We start from the raw sequence: 21029 nt of genomic DNA, 5'->3' as shown, positions 1-21029 counted from the left end.
ACAGCACTACAGCCACAAACTTAATCAAAGCTAAAACAATAGACATTTTAGGCAGAACCTGAAGCAGTATTTCAATTACATTTATTTTGTTAATAAAGGGTACATTGTTGTAACCTCAGAAAGTTGGTTCTTTACAGAAATAAAAGACTAGTTAATAGAAACACGAATATAAAAAGGCACTTTTATGCACACATTATTTTTGTCCTTTTTTTGTAAGGATATTTGAGCTGTATAGAGTCTCCCTTAGAAGATTACTTATGACTACATTTCAAAGCTACAGGTGGTCTTCAAGTGGTTTACTTCAAAGGCAGTTTTGATTAAATGAAACACAATGTTTGTGTAATTTTGATCTCAAATCTTTGAAACATTTTTTTCAGCACAATTCATTCTGCAAAGGTTCAATTAGAGGTGATCAGGAGACTTGATGTGAGGTTTCTAGTCATCTATAACTGTGTGCCATTCTTTTATATAAAACAAAGGAGACTGATAGGGAATACACAAAATAAATGAGTCTTTATTTGCAGTTATTAAAAAGCCATACGTTTTCTTCTGCCTTTCAGTAGATCTGTCATGTAAAACATGAAATAAATATTTAGTCTGTCACGCTATTAAAAAGCTAACTCAACCAATTGTACATAAGATCAGTGTATAGCTCATACACTATTTATACCTGCTGCCCGATTGATCACTTAACTGTTTGGTTGCTGATTATTTGGTTGTCATTTACTAAGTATTTGCCAGGCCAGCCAACCCGTGTTTGCACATTAAGGCATTTGTACATCAGAAGAAGGCACTTGGTGCACTTTGCTCACTTCACATACCTATCCACTCTAGTGATCTCTGAAGGCTTCTGTTACAAACCTAGTGAAAAAAATTGTGCTATCTATCTATCTATCTATCTATCTATCTATCTATCTATCTATCTATCTATCTAGTATAGCTATCGCTGATAGATGATTGAAAAATGGGAAGATAAGTTCACATAGTTATAAACCCAATCAATAAAATCTCATAGAACCTATCATATGGTAGTGCAGTTTCAAAAGTTATGTTCAACCTTTTTAAAACTACAGATTTCATTAAATATTGCCTGGTAATGCTACCATTAAGTTCCTTTTTCTGGCACATAACATTATGGGGTAATGATGCTTTGTCCCTCTCTTCCAACTACTCCCAGGTAGACACACTGTTAAATTAATTTCTGGTGGGGACTATAGGTGGCTGTGCTGTGTGGTCACCATGATAAAACCCACCCCACAGATAATAAGCAGCACTGAATTGTAAAACAGGATAAAAAATTACACAAACAGTATTTTCTAACAAAATAAAAAAATGACAGTCGGTTATCATATAGTACACTAGCAAACCAACCGTCATCCAGTTAAAAGTTATATTTGTTTTAAGAGAAAAAAAAAATTCTATCCTGATTAAATATTTCAAATAATCAGATAGTTTACTTCAAACCTGTTTACACATTTTAGCAAATAAGCCTCAAAAAAGACCCCTTAGAGGTTTCAATAGTATTTAAAGTGGGGTAAAAATGAATGGGCACATTTTTGAATAAATATCAGTAAATTTAGTGTGGCGTTTGAACAAAAGGATGAAGGATTTAGCTACCTGAGTTTATGTGGTTTATTTCCATACATTTAAGATTAAGATTTTATGATTGAACTGTACAAATCAAGGTTCACCCTTATTGGATCAACAGAGAGCTAAAGTCAAATATGTTAGTTTTAATACATTTTGAATGCACATTTTTCCGTGAAGCACTGATGATTATAAGTCAGATTGCTGAATGCAATTCTGCTTCGTTATTAAAACCTAACACTATTCTGTAGACATGCTTAGATTTTTCATGGAACTGAACCTCACCTTAGTGTATCTTGTGGCTTTCGCCTTTTGTGAAATAAAAACTGATCATAACAGCTTTTTAAACTTGTTAATTCAAACCATATGTTAGCAAACCAGGCTCCATATGGTGTGACACCAGCTCTTATTCATACAGTGCTGATTTCCTAAACATTCTTCTGAAGGCTATATTTGCCCTTTGCTTAAAATGCGGGATACTCCTCTTTCAACAGTGTCAACAATCTGGCACTTGTGCTGGTGCAGGAAAACGACACTGATTACCAGGAAACAATTATAGCCTTTTTTGCTGCACTGGATGTGCAAATCTAGCAGAGAAAATGATGAGAATACCTTGCAGACATGATCGTATCCACAGCTCTGAGGAGCAAAATAAGGATACTTAGGCTCAGGAAACAGAACCTGGAATAAAAACTTGAGATTATTATAATGCAATATGGTTACATTACTATTTGTTGTGGCAATGTGTGCAAAAAGAGCAATCACACAGCACAAAGGGATGAAAAAATAAGATATGTTGATATATGACAAGTATAATAAACTTTAATTTGACAAGTAATGTGTAATATATTAGGGGCCAGATGTTGTAATTTTTTAAAAAAACTTAAATTTTTTTTTTTTTTGTGTATTATAAACATGCAGTGTTGGATTAACATATCAGCATGGAAATAAAGACTTGCCATGTGTTGTGCAATCATGTTTAGTAAAGTTAGTGTACAATGTATACATTGAATATATAACAAGCAGGATGATACAAAATATGTAATTCAAATAATCATGTGGCTATTCTTATCTGGATAAACAATGAGGAGATTGTAAGAAGAGTAGCACCGGGTTTATATCTATTGTGATATTTGCAAATAGTTGATTGGTACACATCTGTAGTTTAATTGAAATTGAGGAAGAAGTTTATTAAAAGAATGCACAATTCCAGAGCAGACCAGCCATGAAAATCTCATAACATGACAGTTCACAGTGCTTGACAATCATACTTTGAAGCATACAGACACTAAGTGGCACAGTGACACAGTGGTAAACAAACATATGGTTTGCAGTACATCAAAGTAGCCTTTGCAACACTAGATCGATATGGGAAAAACCCAGGTTGTTTATCCATCCCTCCCATACCTTTTCAAATTTGGTATGGCAGCCCATGTGGGTTTAATTGACATGGAGTTAGGTGTGGGTAATTACTGAACAAGAACGCATTTAGAATCTGTGAGCTAACAGTACCATTTTTCTAGAATGCTTCCCATTTACCACTAAGGGCTGCAAAAAAGGGCACATGGAAGCCTGTTCTTTAATAAGGCAAACATGATTGCTGAGAGTAGGGCTTCCTTGTTGTTTCTATTCTTTGGAGCCTGTTTGATGTAATAACAGTATAGGACAAGGAAGCCCCGTGGTCAGTGATCACTTCCTATATGAAAAAGTCCAAGTATTGTTTGTGTCTCTGTGTTGATAGATGTTAATGTGGAGATGAAATGGAACACTTGTTCTGGAAGAAAGTGATTTTGTGACATTTCCAAAAAAGATGGTATAAGCTACCTGTATGGCCACATTCCTTCTAGGGGGAATGAGTAGGGATGACACTAGAGAGCTTTTGGGGAGTGTAATACCATCCATGCAAAAGTTTCAATAATGATTCCCAGTGGCTAATACAGTTCAATAGGTACTGAGCCCAGTAGTAGGTCTTCTTCCAATAAAAGTAGTTGCAAAAAGAATCTTATTCCCATTGCATTATACCTGTTGATTTTTGAGTTGCTGAGGAAGATGTAAGAAGAGGATTAAAAGTTGCAATGCCATAAATGGTATTGTAAAGTCTTGTTCTTTTTAATTAAAAATAAAAAATATGTCATACTTACCTCCTCTGTTGCAGTGGATTTGCACAGAGCAGCCCGGATCCTCCTCATCTTGGGTCCCTCTTCAGCTCACCTGTTGGGTGCCCCCACAGCAAGCAGCTTGCTATGGGGGCACCCAAGCCGAGTCACGGCTCCCTGTGTTCATTCAGACAAGGCTCTGCGGCCAGGCCCCGCCCCCTCTCTATTCTCATTGACTCACTGACTTTGATTGACAGCAGTGGGAGCCAATGGCGCCGCGTTGCTGTCTCAGCCAATGAGGAGGGGAGACCTGGACGGCCTAGACATTCCTACAACATTGCTGGAGCTAGAGGGACTTCAGGTAAGTATTGGGGGGGCTGAGGGGGGCTGCTACACACAGAAGGCTTTTTATCTTAATGCATAGAATGAAGACGTCTACTAAGAAAAGAGGATGCAGAGCAGGGAAGAGAAAACAAATGCAAAAGAGAATAGTGCACCACTGACACAGGATGAGTTATTGGTACTCGATAAGGATTTAAAATATGCACCAGTAAAAAATCTAGACAAGTTTCAAACTTACATTAGAGTCCAAAAATATGTAAGAAAATAAAACATTAAGAAGTATCTGTTAGGCAACCCAATAAATGTTAGATTACAGCAGGACGATGGAGAAGTGGTACATAGCAACTTGAGAAATAAATCCATCTTCAACCCCAAATCAAACGATAATAGATTGTAGATTGTAGATCTTCTAGATTGTAAGCTCTAAGGAGCAGGGCCTTCTGATCCCTTCTGTATTGATTTGTATTGTAAGTGTACTGTCTACCCTCATGTTGTAAAGCGCTGCACAAACTGTTGGCGCTATATACATCCTGAATAATAATAATAATAAAAATAATAAACACATTGAAGTATTTAGAAGTTTGGTAACGGAATACATCAAGAACCTGAAAGAAAAGGAAAGAGCCAAAATCAATAAAAATTGGGATACAAAAATTAATTAAAAGAAAAAAATCTCGTTATTAGACCTTCAGACAAAGGAGGGGGTATTGTTGTTCAGTCAGTGGAGCAATATCATAATGGCATGCTAAAATTGTTGGAAGATACAGACACGTAGTGCACCCTACCAAGCAATCCCATATTTAAATGGAGAAAAGAATTAGAAAACGTTGTCCATTTAGGACTAAAGAAAAGCATTCTTAATAAAAAAAGAAGCAAAATATCTGATACCCGAAGCATTCAGGATCCCTATTATCTATGCATTGCCAAAAATACACAAAGACAAATCTCTAACAGCCAGAATAGGCCAGTATATAGATCGATACTTTCAACCAGCAGTACAGAAGACCAGAGCGTACCTCAAAGATACCAAACAAATACTATTGGAAGAAAGAACAGATACTGGACCCTTGCTGATGGTGGCAGCAGACGTTTCGTCTTTGTACACCATTATTCTTCACTATCAGGCATGCAAAGCCACTAAATGAGGGCTTAGGAAATTTACAAAACTCCCCTGTATGCAAAGAAAATTCCTTGTCAAATGTCTTGATTTCTGCCTTAAACATAGTTATTTCTGGTACCGTCACCAATACTACCAACAAAAAACCGTTGCAGGATTATTCATGGCCCAATGGGAAGAAGAAAGTATTTTTACTGATCCACCTGAAGAACTAATTTTCTACAGAAGATATATCGACGACGTGTTTGGACAGATTGTGTGACTTAGATGCAATTGTATTGAAGTAGGGGACTTCCTTATACAGGCCAATAAGATTGGTGATAGATTTATACAAAAAGGCTATGACAAGGAATTTATTAAAGGGAAAATCCTGGAAGTAACACACATACATAGGGGAGATTTAATTAAAGACAAAATACTTGATTGCCAACAAAGTGAAGGGGGTTTGGGGGTAGGGACTTTCAGGAAGCTATGGCCTGGTAAGGTCAAGTTTTTCCATCCCTAGGGACTTTAAATGACATCATGGCCTGGTAAGGTCATAGATATCCATCCCATTAACATATAGAGGAAGGGGTTAATTAACAAGAAGTTAATTAACAAGGAGTATGGGACTTTGTATGAAGCATGTAGCTGCAAGGAAGGTAAGTGAGTGAACATAGGAAGATCATTTGTTAATAATAGTTTATTAAAGGCTGAATAACCATACATGATTAAGGTCATAAAAATATAAGATAACATACATGATGCATCTTGGCACATAGCACAATACATATATACATACATGTGACACTAGTAACAATGGTAACAGTAGGTAAGGTGATAGCAATAAAAATTGGTTTCTCATGGAATAACCACACAAAATATCTTAGTTCACCACATGGGAAATTGATAAAAAATGATTTGTATATATTGCCTGCAGGACCTACGGTCTCACTAGACCTGTGGGGGTTCATAATATATAAGCTTAGATAATCTGGTAAATTGAATAAGGACACGGCAACCAGTAGCTCTACGCGTTTCGTGGCTTAAAGTGCCACTCGTCAGGAGCAGGCACGTGTTGGATCTGTAAATATATGGTAATGGAAGTGAGCAAAAAGGTAAAAAAAGGGTAAAAAAAAGTAAAACTTTTTTTAGGATTGGAGGTAAAATGTAGGACCTCCTAAACCAAGGCTTACTTGTGGAGGTTAATTGTGTCAATGGTGTAGTGGCAATGCACCACAAGCGGTCCAGGCGGTTCTCCAGCTGGGAGTTGAGGCAGACAGCCCCGCGGGGATACAAGAGGCGATATCCAGGGCGGGCACGGCAGTGGGGACCTTCGAATTGATGAGTGAACAGTTAGTGAGTGAAAAAGGTGGAGGGAAGGAGAAAGAAGAAAAGAGGAAGGGAGAAAGGGTAAGGAAATAGAAAGAAAGGGGGAGAGGATAGAAACGGAAGGGGAGGGGAAGGGAGAAAAGGGAAAAAAAAAAGGGGGGGGGAAAGTGAATGGGAGAGAGATGACGGGGACAGTGGGGAAAAATAAAGAGGGAAATAGAAGAAAGGAAGGGGGAGGAAAGAGAAAGGGGGGAAGAGAAAGGGGTGGAGAGCAGAGGGTCTGTGAAGATGAAAATACAAAAACCAGGCAGCAAGCCAGAGAGTAGCCTGAGTTAAGGTGGAAAGAGAGAGTGAAAATAGTGGGAATGGTGGAAAGCATAGTGACAGGAGTGAGAGTGGAGGGAAAGTGAAGTAGGAAGTGAAACCGTGAGTGGTGGGAGTGATAAAACAAATTGGGGGTGAATTACAAATAACTATACCTCGTGAGATTGAAAAACCCAAACATGGGTAGCAAGTGGTGAAATCCGTGGTGAGCTATGTGTAAAGAGTCCCGAATGTCGGACCCCCCGTGGGCACCCCCTATATAGGCCAAACGAGGGAAGGTCCACAAATGGCATGCCGTAAGACAAAGGGAGGGACGCTGCGTGCTGGACAGCCGAAGCTCCGGCCATCAGACAAACAGCTGATCCCCTGTTGTCTACGAGTGTGGAGTACACAGCTTGTGCGTGATGGCGTCAGGATGACGCTGCATGCACAGCATGATGTACATGACATTGACGTGTGTTGACGGCGCCTCCATCCTCCCAGGCAACAGAGGAGGCGGGGGAGGCCCGCAAGGCACGTCACAGCTCCCGGAGTGAGAGAAGCAGCCAGAAGTTAATTAACTTCTTGTTAATTAACCCCTTCCTCTTGATTGCCAACAAGACAGTACCCATAGTGTTGGACTACAATGTCCAACACATGAAAATAGAAAAAAAATAACACAACGCCATTAGCATATCTTAAAGTCGGACAGACTCCTTCAAGACTTATTACCCAAGAGACCTAGGTTCATACATAGGAGAGCCCCCACACTTCATGATCAATTAGTTAAGAGTGTGATTGACCCTCCAAAAAAGAGTTTCACATTCTTCACTGGCAAAGGTTTCTATCCTTATAAAAGGTGTTATGCATGCACCCGAAGGAAATGTCCCAACAAAAAAGAAATTACAGTTCCAATCCACCAGCAATAGTACCTCTTACGATATTAAGGAATTAATCGGGTGCAATACCGTAGGAACTGTGTACACTTTAGAATGTAGTTGCGGCCTACAGTATATTGGCCGCACTAAAAGACTGTTGAGAATCCGTTTGAAGCAACACGTACAAAATATTGTAAATGGCTATGACAAACATAGTGTGTCTAGACATTTTGCTAAATGTCACAATAAAAATCCCGCCCATTTAAAATTTTGGGGGATTGTACCTTATACACGACCATAGCGAGGGGGTCACAAGGTGAGAACCCTCAGCCAACTCGAATCTAAATGGATCTTCCAGATGGATACTTTTGCACCTAATGGGCTTAACATCGAATTAGATTTAAACTGTTTTATCAGTGATTTTTAGTTGCTCATTACATATCTCTCCTTTCTACTACTTTATATACTCTTGCATTTCCTACTCCTAGACCTGATATTTTCCATTTCCTTTGTTCTGTGTGTTAGGACTGGTACATTTTTTTTATACCCAGTCTGTAATTGGTATTTTTATTTATTGTATCATTTATTTCTATGTCATTCCTGGTATCCCTGTGGCTCCTTATATTAATATTTTCATGTTATCTTTATTTACATATTAAATATTTTTATTTTTATTTAAATGTTTTACCTCAGACTATTATAGCATGTCTCCATTGTTAGTCTATTTGATGTCCGTTCCAGACATTTTATATGTTCTTTCCTTATCCTCGTTTTTTGGGGATTTTTAAATTATTTAACATACTATTTAGCTGTTTGACTACACTGGCCTATGCTATTCCACCTGTTCCGTCTGGTGTGAGTCTACATTGTGTTCAGTGCTGTTAATGTTAATACTTGCAGAAACCAATGGAAAATGGTCGCCATAATGTTTTCTATGGGAGACTAAGGCAAAATGGCCAACACCATTTATTTCAATGGTGAGCTTCGCGAAAATGGCCACTGGCCATCCAATTTAATACACTATTTAAAGACAGAACACACAGCCTATTGTTAACCGCTGATGAAGTCACGTGATGTAATAATACGCGGATTGGAGCAATAGGCATTACCAGGACCTGACGGAAACACACGAGCTTGGTGCTCGTGGATTGCCGCTGTTTTTTTTTAAAAATTTTTTTTAAAAATCACTAGTGAAGGGATCTGAACATCATACACCACCAGGATTGGGCAGAAACATACAAGCTTGGGGCTCGTGGATTGTTACCATTTGTTACTTTTAAAAAAGTGAGTTTGTTTATCTTTGTTTGTTGCAACAAATCCTACTATATGGGATCCTGCTATGGGCTGTTTTCTCTCTTATATATAAACCCCGCATATTGAGACCACGATTGAAAGAAGGTTCATTCATTTGACCAAGAGGGAACATTTGAAGACTGCTACCTGTGATTTAATTCATACTGTATACCTTACGCCAGTAAGGTGAGGGGCTTGCACACACAGAGGTGCCACTAATTGAAGATTGGACAGGCACTGGTTGTTTGGCTGTATCATGGTGGAGGGATTTATTATCTGTGTGGAAAATCGTTTAGACTGTCATAATATAATATTTTTTGGATCACATCGTTCAATCCTTGGATTATTATCATTTATGTCGCTTGCAGCCTTTTCACTGTTTATTTGGTTGTGCACACTGGACTTTCATCACTTTGTTTCACCTGCTTTATATTGGCTTGATTTATAGTATATTTTTTTATAATCAGTCATTATTTTAATCACTTTCTTCAATCGTTTGTTCTGAGCAAGTTTTGCCTATGTTATTTTCACTTGTTATTTTAATTAGTTCTCTGGCACACATTTGTACTTACACAGTGCAACACTATCATTTATATATTTTTAGTCTATAATTTATGCATGATCTGTAAGGTAGAGAAATAAATAATGTTGTCATTTTATATACATAAGGCTAATTAAGGCTTAGCAACACAAAAGAGATAGAGCTAACACTAACATACTCTAAAATAAGTCATTCTTTTTAGAAAATACCAGAATTGCCAGTTTTCCAGTTCAGGTCTGGAGAGGAGGGACCTGGTGGCATGTCATCAGGGAGACGGCTGTAGGAACCAGAAAGAGACAACTGGCTCCTGATAACTTAAAACATAATTAGGGTCAGAGTATAAAATCATATATTACTTTCCACATTGTATTTCAATTATTTATAGCCTACTCCAATTAATTTTACATTTGGAAACTTACTTTATAGAGATCTCCATACATTTAATTCCTTGAATTACCGTATGTGACATATACTCACCATGACATGTGAGTAGGCATTGCTATGTCACAGAATTCACAGAGCCTGCCTTCTGATGTAATCCTTAGAAATTTGAAGTAAATAGCAAAAGAGAAGCTGCAAAAGTATGCACGGAATCCAGGAAATTGTAGAAAGAGATGGCCAGCAGACAGGCAACACTCGCAACATGAAAGGAGGTTTTTTAGGTAAACCTATATTGGATTGTCAAAAATAATCAATTATGTATTGTTATTATAAGGCTAATGTTATAGAATGAAATTGTATGCTATGACACAGATTTTTCCTTTAACCGCTTCCCGACGAGCCGCCACAGTTATACTCTGGCAGGTTGGCTCCCCTGGGCGAGTTGTCGTAGCTGTACGTCAGCTCATTAAGACGCTGTAGCAGGCGTTTGCAGTGTGTTCCCAGGGCCGATGCGTGTGCCTGGCAGGCGCGATGACCACCGGGCACCCGCGATTGCTTGTGACAGAGCGAGAACCGGGATCTGTGTGTGTAAACACACAAATCCCGGTTCTGTCAGGGAAGAGGAGACAGGTCGTGTGTTCCTACTAAGTAGGAACAACCATCTCTCTCCTACTCTAGTCAGCCATATTCCCCCACAGTTAGAAACACACATAGGGAACACAGTTAACCCCTTGATCACCCTCTAGTGTTAACCCCTTCCCTGCCAGTGAAATGTATACAGTAATCAGTAGCTATTTTTAGCTCTGATCGCTGTATAAATGTCACTGGTCCCAAAAAGGTGTCAAAAGTGTCTGATGCGTTCGTTGCAATGTTGCAGTCCTGATAAAAATTGCAGATCACCGCTATTACTAGTAAAAAAAAAAAAAAAAGTAAGAATAAAAATGCCATAAATCTATCCCCTATTTTGTAGATGCTATAACTTTTGCACAAACCAATCAATAAACGCTTATTGCGATTTTTTTTGCACCATAAATATGTAGAAGAATACATATCGGCCTAAACTGATGAAGAAATTCATTTTTTTTTAGCTTTTTTGGATATTTATTATAGCAAAAACTATAAAATATTGTGTTTTTTTTCAAAATTGTCACACTTTTTTTGTTTATAGCGCAAAAAATAAAAATCTCAAAGGTGATCAAATACCACCAAAAGAAAGCTCTATTTGTGGGGAAAAAAAGAACATAAATTTTGTTTAGGGTACAACATCGCACGACCGCTCAATTGTCAGTTAAAGCGACGCAGTGCCGTATCGCAAAAAATGGTCTGGTCAGGAAGGGAGAAAATCCTTCTGGGGCTGAAGTGGTTTAGTAAGAATAATGGTGGCGTGGAACCCTGTGTTTGGCAAGTGGTGGATTACAGCAGGACAACACTGGATTTGCTAGGCACGTGAGTATGTATGTTGTGGAGAACCCCTGCACAAAAAGGTAGGGAATAAAAATAATAAAACACAAATGGGCAAATTTCCTCTTCAATGATGCCTTGGGTGAATTACAGCAAACCACTAAATAAACAGTTGAATCACATATATTGAAACTATTTTACTTGCCAAAAGATTTGTAATTTAGTCTAGCAAGTCTTAGTTAAGGCACTCTGGCCGTTCAGCACAACCAAGTGACGCAGTCCCTGAGATATTTCTTCAGACTGCATTTTTGGTTTTTCTCTAGGAACTGCCCTAGACTGGGATTGGACAGTGAAAGGTCAGCAGCACACTGATAAAATAATCTCTCTGTTCCCTTCTTCCCTCAAACGTATGCAGACTATACAAGTAACAACACAAGCATACTATAGACATGTCATTACATTACATTACAAGTATCATATCTTTCAAAAAGCAATTGCAGCAGACAAGAGATTGGCCAAATATAAGGCAGTTTCATTGAAAATGAAGCTATTGGCCTTGCCACACTCTGCTAGAATAAAACCTTTTTGCATATTGAATGAAAATTTACAGGTAAAAGACTGAATGGTAAAATTTAGAATCAGCTATGTAGTTAAGTATTGTAGTAGAGACTAGGGATGGGCCGAACACCCCCCAGGTTCGGTTATTATCCAGAACATGTGAACAGGCAAAAAATTTGTTTGAACACGCGAACATCATTAAAATCTATGTGACTTGAACGTGAAAAATCAAATGTGCTAATTTTAAAGGCTAATATGCAAGTTATTGTCATAAAAAGTGTTTGGGGACCTGGATCCTGCCCCAGGGGACATGTATCAATGCAAAAAAAAGGTTTAAAAACAGCCATTTTTTCAGGAGCAGTGATTTTAATAATGCTTAAAGTGAAACAATAAAAGTGAAATATTCCTTTAAATTTCGTACCTGGGGGGTGTCTATAGTATGCCTGTAAAGTAGCGAATGTTTCCCGTGTTTAGAAAAGTCCCTGCACAAAATGTCATTTCTAAAGGAAAAAGTCATTTAAAACTACTCGCGGCTATTAATGAATTGTCAGGTCCCGCAATACAGATGAAAGTCATTGAATAAAACGGCATGGGATTGCTCCCAGTCCATTACCAGGCCCTTTGGGTCTGGTATGAATATTAAGGGGAACCCTGAACCAAAAAAAAAAAAAAATTGCATGGGGTCCCCCCAAATTCCATTACCAGGCCCTTCAGGTCTGGTATGGATATTAAGGAGAACCCTGCACCATTTTTTTTTTTTAAATGGCGTAGGGGTCCCCCTCAAAATCCATACCAGACCCTTATCCGAGCATGCAACCTGGCAGGCCGCAGAAAAAGAGGGGGAGAACAAGAAAGCCCCCCCCCTCCTGAACCGTACCAGGCCACATGGGTGACCCCGCCCCCCTCTGACACAAGGGGAAATGCCGGGGTTACCCAGTGACATGTACAGCTGACCCCGCCCCCTCTGATGCAACGGTGGTTTCTCATGATGCGTTAGAGGGGGCGGGGTCACCCGTACATGTCACTGGTTAACCCCGGCATTTCCCCTTCCGTCAGAGGGGGGCGGGGTCACCCATCCACATCACGGGTGGCCCCGCTTTCGGTTATTTAAGAACTGTCTTTCAAGTCGTGCACTATTCTGCCAGGCGCCTCCTATGGAGGAGGCTGTATCGTTCGTGGATCGTAGAAGGATTACATCACTGGAATTTTTTTTTTTTATTAAAGGACTTGTGCCAAGCTGTGTGTATTTTTTTTACCTTTTTTGTCACTTTTTTGGGTGAAATGGTAGGAGTACAATTACCATTTCACATGGGGGGCCGGCATCTTGGAATCCCTTTTGTTAAAGGGGGCTTCCAGATTCCGATAAGCCCCCCACTCACAGACCCCCACAACCACCGGGCAAGGGTTGTGGGGATGAGGCCCATCTCCCCATCAACATGGGGACAAGGTGCTATGGGGGGCTACCCCAAAGCACCCTCCCAATGTTGAGGGCATGTGGCCTGGTACGGTTCAGAAGGGGGGGCGCTCTCTCGTCCCCCCTCTTTTCCTGCAGCCTGCCAGATTGCGTGCTCGGATAAGGGTCTGGTATGAATTTTTGGGGGGAACCCCACGCCATTCTTTTAAATTGTGGTGCGCGGTTCCCCTTAAAACCATACCAGACCTGAATGGTCTGGTATGGATTTTGAGGGGGACCCCTACGTCATTTAAAAAAAAAATATTGGCGCAGGGTTCCCCTTAATATCCATACCAGACCTGAAGGGCCTGGTAATTGAATTTGGGGGAACCCCACGCAAATTTTTTTTAAATTTTGGTTCAGGGTTCCCCTTAATATTCATACCAGACCCAAAGGGCTTGGTAATGGACTGGGAGGAATCCCATGCCGTTTTTTTCAATGACTTTCATCTGTATTGCGGGACCCGACAATTCATTAATAGCCACGAGTAGATTTAAATAATTTTTTTCCTTTAGAAATGACATTTTGTGCAGGGACTTATCTAAACACGGGAAACATGCGCTACTTTACAGGCATACTATAGACACCCCCCAGGTATGACATTTAAAGGAATATTTCACTTTTATTGTTTCACTTTATGCATTATTAAAATCACTGCTCCCGAAAAAATGGCAGTTTTTAAACCTTTTGTTTGCATTGATACATGTCCCCTGGGGCAGGACCCGGGTCCCCAAATACTTTTTATGACAATAACTTGCATATTAGCCTTTAAAATTAGCACTTTTGATTTCTCCCATAGACTTTTAAAGGGTGTTCCGCGGCTTTCGAATTTGCAGCAAACACCCCAAATTGTTCGCTATTCGGCGAACGAGCGAACAGCCAATGTTCAAGTCAAACTCATGTTCGACTCAAACAGACAGCCCATCCCTAGTAGAGACTGATTTGCTTATGCTGCTGTTCCTCCCTTTCCTAGTTTTGCCCTGCAGAGGGTTACAGTTGACTGATATTTAGGTAGTATTATCATCTGTATAGCAAAATACATGAATAACTTAATGCGTGAGTAACATGGATGCTTTTATATCTACCAGAGATCAGCTTTAAGAAATAAGTGAATCATTCACAGTACACTTTTTCTGGAGTCAAATTTAAATGGACGTACCTTTCCTGTAATACTTTTTCTATCAGCATTTACGGTTACAGGTATTCCATGGAGGGGTGCCTGACTGGAATATAAGTATCTTTTTCCGCTTCACATTTAAGATTAAGCATGCAGGAAAGGTAGGAGTCAAATGGATTAAATAAGAGGGATTGAAGATGATTTGTGGTAAAAAAACAGAATCCTGTGAATGCCGTTCAAGAGATCGAAGGTAAGTTAAAGACACAGCATATTGGATTTCCTATCACTCCTTGTCCTGCTGAAAGAGGTCACCTAGAACAAACAAAGTGGGTGAATCTCCCCACTGAGAAAACAAAAATCTGACAGGGGTCTAACCTGACCCCTCTCTATCCAAAATACTTAGTGAGGCATAGGGTCATTATCAGCACCTATGGGAAACTGCAAAAAGTTGGAGTCTGGAATAAGTGCACTAAAGTCCAAGGTAAGTGATACTTTTAGGATGGTGACTTGCAGTAGAAAATGGATGTACATCTTACTGCTGGTGCCTCGGTAGTAAGTGAGCTGTTGGTAGCATAAACACATCAGCACTGATTATAAATGTCCTTTAATTAGTATTTAAACCCAAGAACAAAAAAACTTTAATATATTGCAGCTTACCAGAGCTTAGATGTGGTAGCTGCATTTTTTTCCCCTTTCCTTTATTTTCCCCAGGTGATCCTGCATGTAACACATTTCTTGCCCTAGGGTTACAATGCTCACCTTTTGTACTGCACTTTTTTTACCCCAGGCTGCTTCCTCCTGATTTAGACTACAGAGCACCTCCCTTTCACCTCATTTCCATACACAAGAATAGGGATGTTCTCTAGTTCAAAGAGATAAACTGGGCAGTGCTGATAGAACTTAGAAGTTATTTTTGTTTACATTTATCAAGCGGATAAAACAATACTCAAATCAGATCAAATAAGAGATGTTCTACGTTTGGATTTACATATATTTTAATACGTCAATGTAGGGAGTGCAGTTGGCCCCAAATCTATTTCAACTGTAAATTTTCCATTAAAGTTCAGCTATGGGCAAAATCTATTTTTTCACTCTTCCATTCTGCCCCCTTTAACCCATCCTGACAGGTGTTGAAGTGATATATACAGTATCTCACAAAAGTGAGCACACCCCTCACATTTTTGTAAATATTTTATTATATCTTTTCATGTGACGACACTGAAGAAATGACACTTTGCTACAATGTAATGTAGTGAGTGTACAGCTCACGTGAAAAGTGAAAATGTCCAAATTGGGCCCAATTAGCCATTTTCGCTCCCTGGTGTCATGTGACTTGTTAGTGTTACAAGGTCTCAGGTGTGAATGGGGAGCAGGTGTGTTAAATTTGGTGTTATCGCTCTCACTCGCTCATACCGGTCACTGGAAGTTCAACATGGCACCTCATGGCAAAGAACTCTCTGAGGATCTGAAAAAAATAATTTTTGCTGTACATAAAGATGGCCTAGGCTATAAAAAGATTGCCAAGACCCTGAAACTGAGCTGCAGCACAGTGGCCAAGACCATAAAGAGGTTTAACAGGACAGGTTCCATTTAGAACAGGCCTCGCCATGGTCCACCAAAGAAGTTGAGTGTACATGCTCAGTGTCATATCTAGAGGTCGTCTTTGGGAAATAGAGGTATGAGTGCTGCCAGCATTGCTGCAGAGGTTGAAGGGGTGGGGGGGTTAGCCTGTCAGTGCTTAGACCATATGCTGCACACTGCATCTAATTGGTCTGCATGGCTGTCATCCCAGAAGGTAGCCTCTTCTAAAGATGATGCACAAGAAGCCTGCAAACAGTTTGCTGAAGACAAGCAGACTAAGGATATAGATTATTGGAACCATGTCCTGTGGTCTGATGAGACCAAGATAAACTTATTTGGTTCAGATGGTGTCAAGCGTATGTGGCGGCAACCAGGTGAGGAGTACAAAGACAAGTGTGTCTTGCCTACAGTCTAGCATGGTGGTGGGAGTGTCATGGCCTGGGGCTGCATGAGTGCTGCCGGCACTGGGGAGGTACAGTTTATTGAGGGAACCATGAATGACAACATATACTGTGACATTTTGAAGCAGGGCATGATCCCCTCCCTTTGGAGACTGGGCCGCAGGGCAGTATACCAGCATGATAACGACCCCAAACACACCTCCAAGACGACCACTGCCTTGCTAAAGAAGCTGAGGGTAAAGGTGAAGGACTGGCCAGACCTAATCCCTATTGAGCATCTGTGGGGCATCCTCAAACAGAAGGTGGAGAAGCGCAAAGTCTCTAATATCCACCAGCTCCGTGATGTAGTCATGGAGGAGTGGAAGAGGACTCCAGTGGCAACATTTGCAGCTCTGGCCCAAGAGGGTTAAGGCAGTGCTGGAAAATAATTGTGGCCACACAAAATATTGACACTTTGGGCCCACTTTGGACATTTTCACTTAGGGGTGTACTCACTTTTGTTGCCAGCAGTTTAGACAATAATGGCTGTGTGTTGAGTTATTTTGAGGGTACAGCAAATTTACACTGTTATACAAGCTGTACACTCACTAATTCACATTATAGCAAAGTGTCATTTCTCCAGTGTTGTCACATGAAAAGCTATAATAAAATATTTACAAAAATATGAGGGGTGTACTCACTTTTGTGAGATACTGTATATACCGTATTTATAGGTGTATAACAAACACTTTTTTCCCCTTAAAATCAGGGGAAAATCGTGGGTGCGTGTTATATGCCGATCCCCGCTGTCTCTGAGGGGAAGAGGAGCGCCGCCGAAATAGACCGAGCCGAGTGTACTGTGTACTCGTCTAGGCTTGGCTCCGCTCGCAGTCATGCCCAGTCCCGCCTCCTAGCCTTTACGTCCCGCCAATGGACCGGTGTTATGTCCATCATAGGAACTGGGCCAAGGGGCTGGATGGGGCAGGACTGCGAGAGGAGCCGAGAAGAGCCAAATACACAGGACATCCGGCTATGTGTATCTCGGCGGAGCTAAATTTAAAAACCCATCATGCTGCAATTTTGGGCAAGGCTGCAGATGGACACTGGGGAAGGCTGCAGATGGACACTAGGCAAGGCTGCAGATGTACACTGTGCAAGGCTGCAGATGGACACTTGGCAAGGCTGCAGATGGACACTAATAAGGCTGCATTGATGGGCATTTAAAATGTGTTATACGTGATGAATACGGTATATATATATATATATATATATATATTTATTTATGTATTTATTTTTTCTAAATGAGCTGCTAATAGCAGAATTTACATGCTCTTGCTGTTGTTTTTATCATTTTTCCGTCAGAGCTTCCTCTTGCCTACCTCCTGGTTGCACTGCCCGGCTCTGAGTTTGTGCCTGCTGCTAGCTATGTCATTCCGCTGGAGTCCCCACTGCATGCCCACTACTGTTTAGAACTACAACCCTACATGCAGCCATTCCCAAGAGGGTCCCAGAGCCACACTGACTCAGGAGCTGCTGTCAATCACAAATGTGGAGGAAGAGAAATGTGGCTTTGGCTCTTTGGCCCTGTCGTTCTGTACGTGTGTTCGGTGCTGGGAACAGCTGCAGGTAAGATTGTAGTTCTAAAATAGACTGAGTACATATTAGGGACTTCAATGAGACTCCAAAGGTCCTGGCAGCCAGGCATTTTTTCCAACTGTGGGGACTGCTAGTCCAGTATCACATGTTAACCCTCACAGCTGGAACCCTTCACTCCCATGATCCCATGTTGGTCCTCTGAGATCCTGAAAGGACTCCTCGACTGGCCAGTCAATTGGTGTAGTCCACATTACACAGGCAGTGACATGGACACCAGGAAGAAGGTTCCATAAGGGAAATAAACAGAGAAAAGAAGGACCCAATGCTGGATGACCAGCTGATTGTGGCTTAAGGTAAAGGAAGACAGGGATTTGAAACCTTTTTTTTTTTATTATTAACACCACAGCTATTAGAAAGGAGGGTGAGAGGGAGTCTTTGGAGGAGGGTTACATTTACACTGTAGATGGGCTTTAATGTATTTCATTGCTACAATATAAGTCATTCTATCATGAACTGAGGGTTTCTTTGTTCTACTCTCTGTTTATGATTTTCCTTAATAGAAATAGTGATATTTCTAACTGCTAAATAACAAGGTTGAAGTCAGCAACTCTTCCATTGAAGTAACAATAATTGCTGCTGAAATGCAGACTGCACTTCTTCTCAGTCAAATGCTTAAGACAATCCCTTTGGTTTTAATTACAATTTTAATCCTCTCAATTGAAGCTTAAGATTAATCATTTGCAATGTGTTCAGATATATACGTTTTTATTTCTGCCTCTTTCATTTTCCTTGTATTTTAAAAGTAGAAATGGAGAAATGCATCTGAAATGGATATAATGAGACTTTACAACCTGTCCAAAGTAGCAGTGTATGTTTGCTTAACTTACCTCAGCTATTGTATTTAGAGCTGTATGTAGAAATCACATTAACATGTGCATGTATAAATATTGCCTGATTTTTCATGGGTATACCTTAAAAGAGAAGTGTGAGTTTTAAAAAATAAAGATTTAAACTCACCTCTGATGCTTCATCTGCCCCCCACAGGCTCTAAGACCAAAAATGGAATTCTTGGTCTACAGGTTGTAGGGAGCTGGTGAATGTCAGTCAATGACTCTCTACTCTGCCCCTCTAGTGCTCTCTAGAGTGCTGGGCTACAGAGGGGGCGGGAGAAGCTGGCTCGGGCTCTCGGTGGCTCACTGAGAGGCTGAGCCAGCTGCTGCTCTAGGTACCTGGGTACATTCTGACCATATAGTAGCCTAGCTCTGAGGAAGGGGATGTGCCCCCAAAACGCGTCAGCTGTACACCCTGTGTTGATATATGGAACATCTATGTCCCTTCTGTTTAGCACTCTGTTTTTATGGCCCATGTCTATTTGCCATCTTATTAGTAGTCATTTTTATCGATTTTATTTTTTGATTAAAAATTTTTTGTAATGCACTAGGTGTGTGCGCTTTCTGTTTTTTTCTGTTTTCGTAAGATCTTTTCAGAGCCTGGACCATCTTTGTGAAGTTACAGATTCACTGGCTGCCCCCACTTCTATCTGCATTATTTTTGAGGCTGCAACTATAGGGCCCAATACTGCTGCAAAAAGGATTTTTGAGGAAGATCCAAGATATGAAATTGCCTTTGTTTATCCAAGATCTGAAATTGCCTTGTGTATCCTGCAACCTTATTCCTCCTTCCTGCACTTTTCTCAAGCTACAATAAAAGGTAAACTGACCCCTAGACTGAGCCTGAATTTGGCAAAAAATATGAAAATGGCAGAAAATATGACAGGGGCTTTAACCATTCTTTACTTTATCCAAAACTGAAAAAAGCTTTTGACTTTAGATATACTTTAATTATTTTGCCCACATATGGATATTCACATATGTGAAAGATGTTTTTTGATTATAACAATAGGTTGCTTTACTTTGAAAAACTGCTTTATCAACAAGCTTATTAAAAATGCTTGATGGTGTATTGATAACCTAAAAGAAACATGGAATAACATCACTTGTATCTGGATCTACTCCAGACGCTGCGGATTGCCAGCTGATAAAGGGCCATATGGATATCAGTGGACTGTATCTCTGCAGTTTGGCTCCACAAATGCATGTTTGTTTCATTATGCGTAACATGCTCATAACGCTTGAAAAGTAAAAAGTAAAAAAGTAAAAGTCATTTGTTTCAGTGATTGTCACAAATTTCATAATCCAGTTAAAGAACACCCACCAAACACTCATAAAATAATATAATTTAACACTCATTTGTAATTAAATTCATGCAATGACCCAGATGACCAAGATCCAAACAACCACCAGGGAATGCTGAAGATTACCAGACTGGGGATATGAGGAACAAATTTTTTGCATAAACAACAGTATTGAAAAATCTCCTGGCTTGGTGACTACATTACACATCTAAAATACTAGTTGAAAACATATTTAAAATATCACCATATTGCCATATTGTATAGCATCAAACAAAATGATGAAGACTTAATGGACCATTGGGTCTTTTTTCTACCGTCACTTTTCTATGTTTCTAGAGGCATATCCATATATGTAAAATCAAAACCTTCATTACACCAAACAGGTCACTAAAACACAAAAAAAAAAAACTCTAACTCCCCTATCCCAGCACATACAGTACCTGACTAATATACAATATAACATATACATAACATCATGTTTTTAAATTAAATTTACTTTAAACTTGAAATTTAGTTTAGAGGAACCAAGTATAGACAATCAGACCTTTCATTAGGTGGCTCTCTGTCTAATTGATGGGATTTCATTCAGAAGGATTAAATGGTCTTTATAATGGTAGTGAACCACCAGAAAAATAAATAGCAATGCCCCCCCTGCAGGTTTAAGTCATAATGTACTAGTATGCGCCGCATACTTACTTGCACACAAAGCCCTCCAGCGCAAAGCTGTCACTGCTCAGCGACGCTGCCATCTTCACCCGGGTTCGTGGACCCCAGCTGTATGAGTGACCAGAGCCATGATGACGTCACTTCCACGCATTCACATGGGAGTCCTCGGCTCCAGCACAGAGCTCTACAGGTCGAGCACAGCATGCCATCCCTTGCGCTTGTGACGTCACTGGC

This window comes from Aquarana catesbeiana, linkage group LG02 (genome assembly GCF_042186555.1).
Source record: "Aquarana catesbeiana isolate 2022-GZ linkage group LG02, ASM4218655v1, whole genome shotgun sequence".
In the NCBI taxonomy this organism is placed as follows: Eukaryota; Metazoa; Chordata; class Amphibia; order Anura; family Ranidae; genus Aquarana; species Aquarana catesbeiana.
This window is presented reverse-complemented; position numbering follows the sequence as displayed.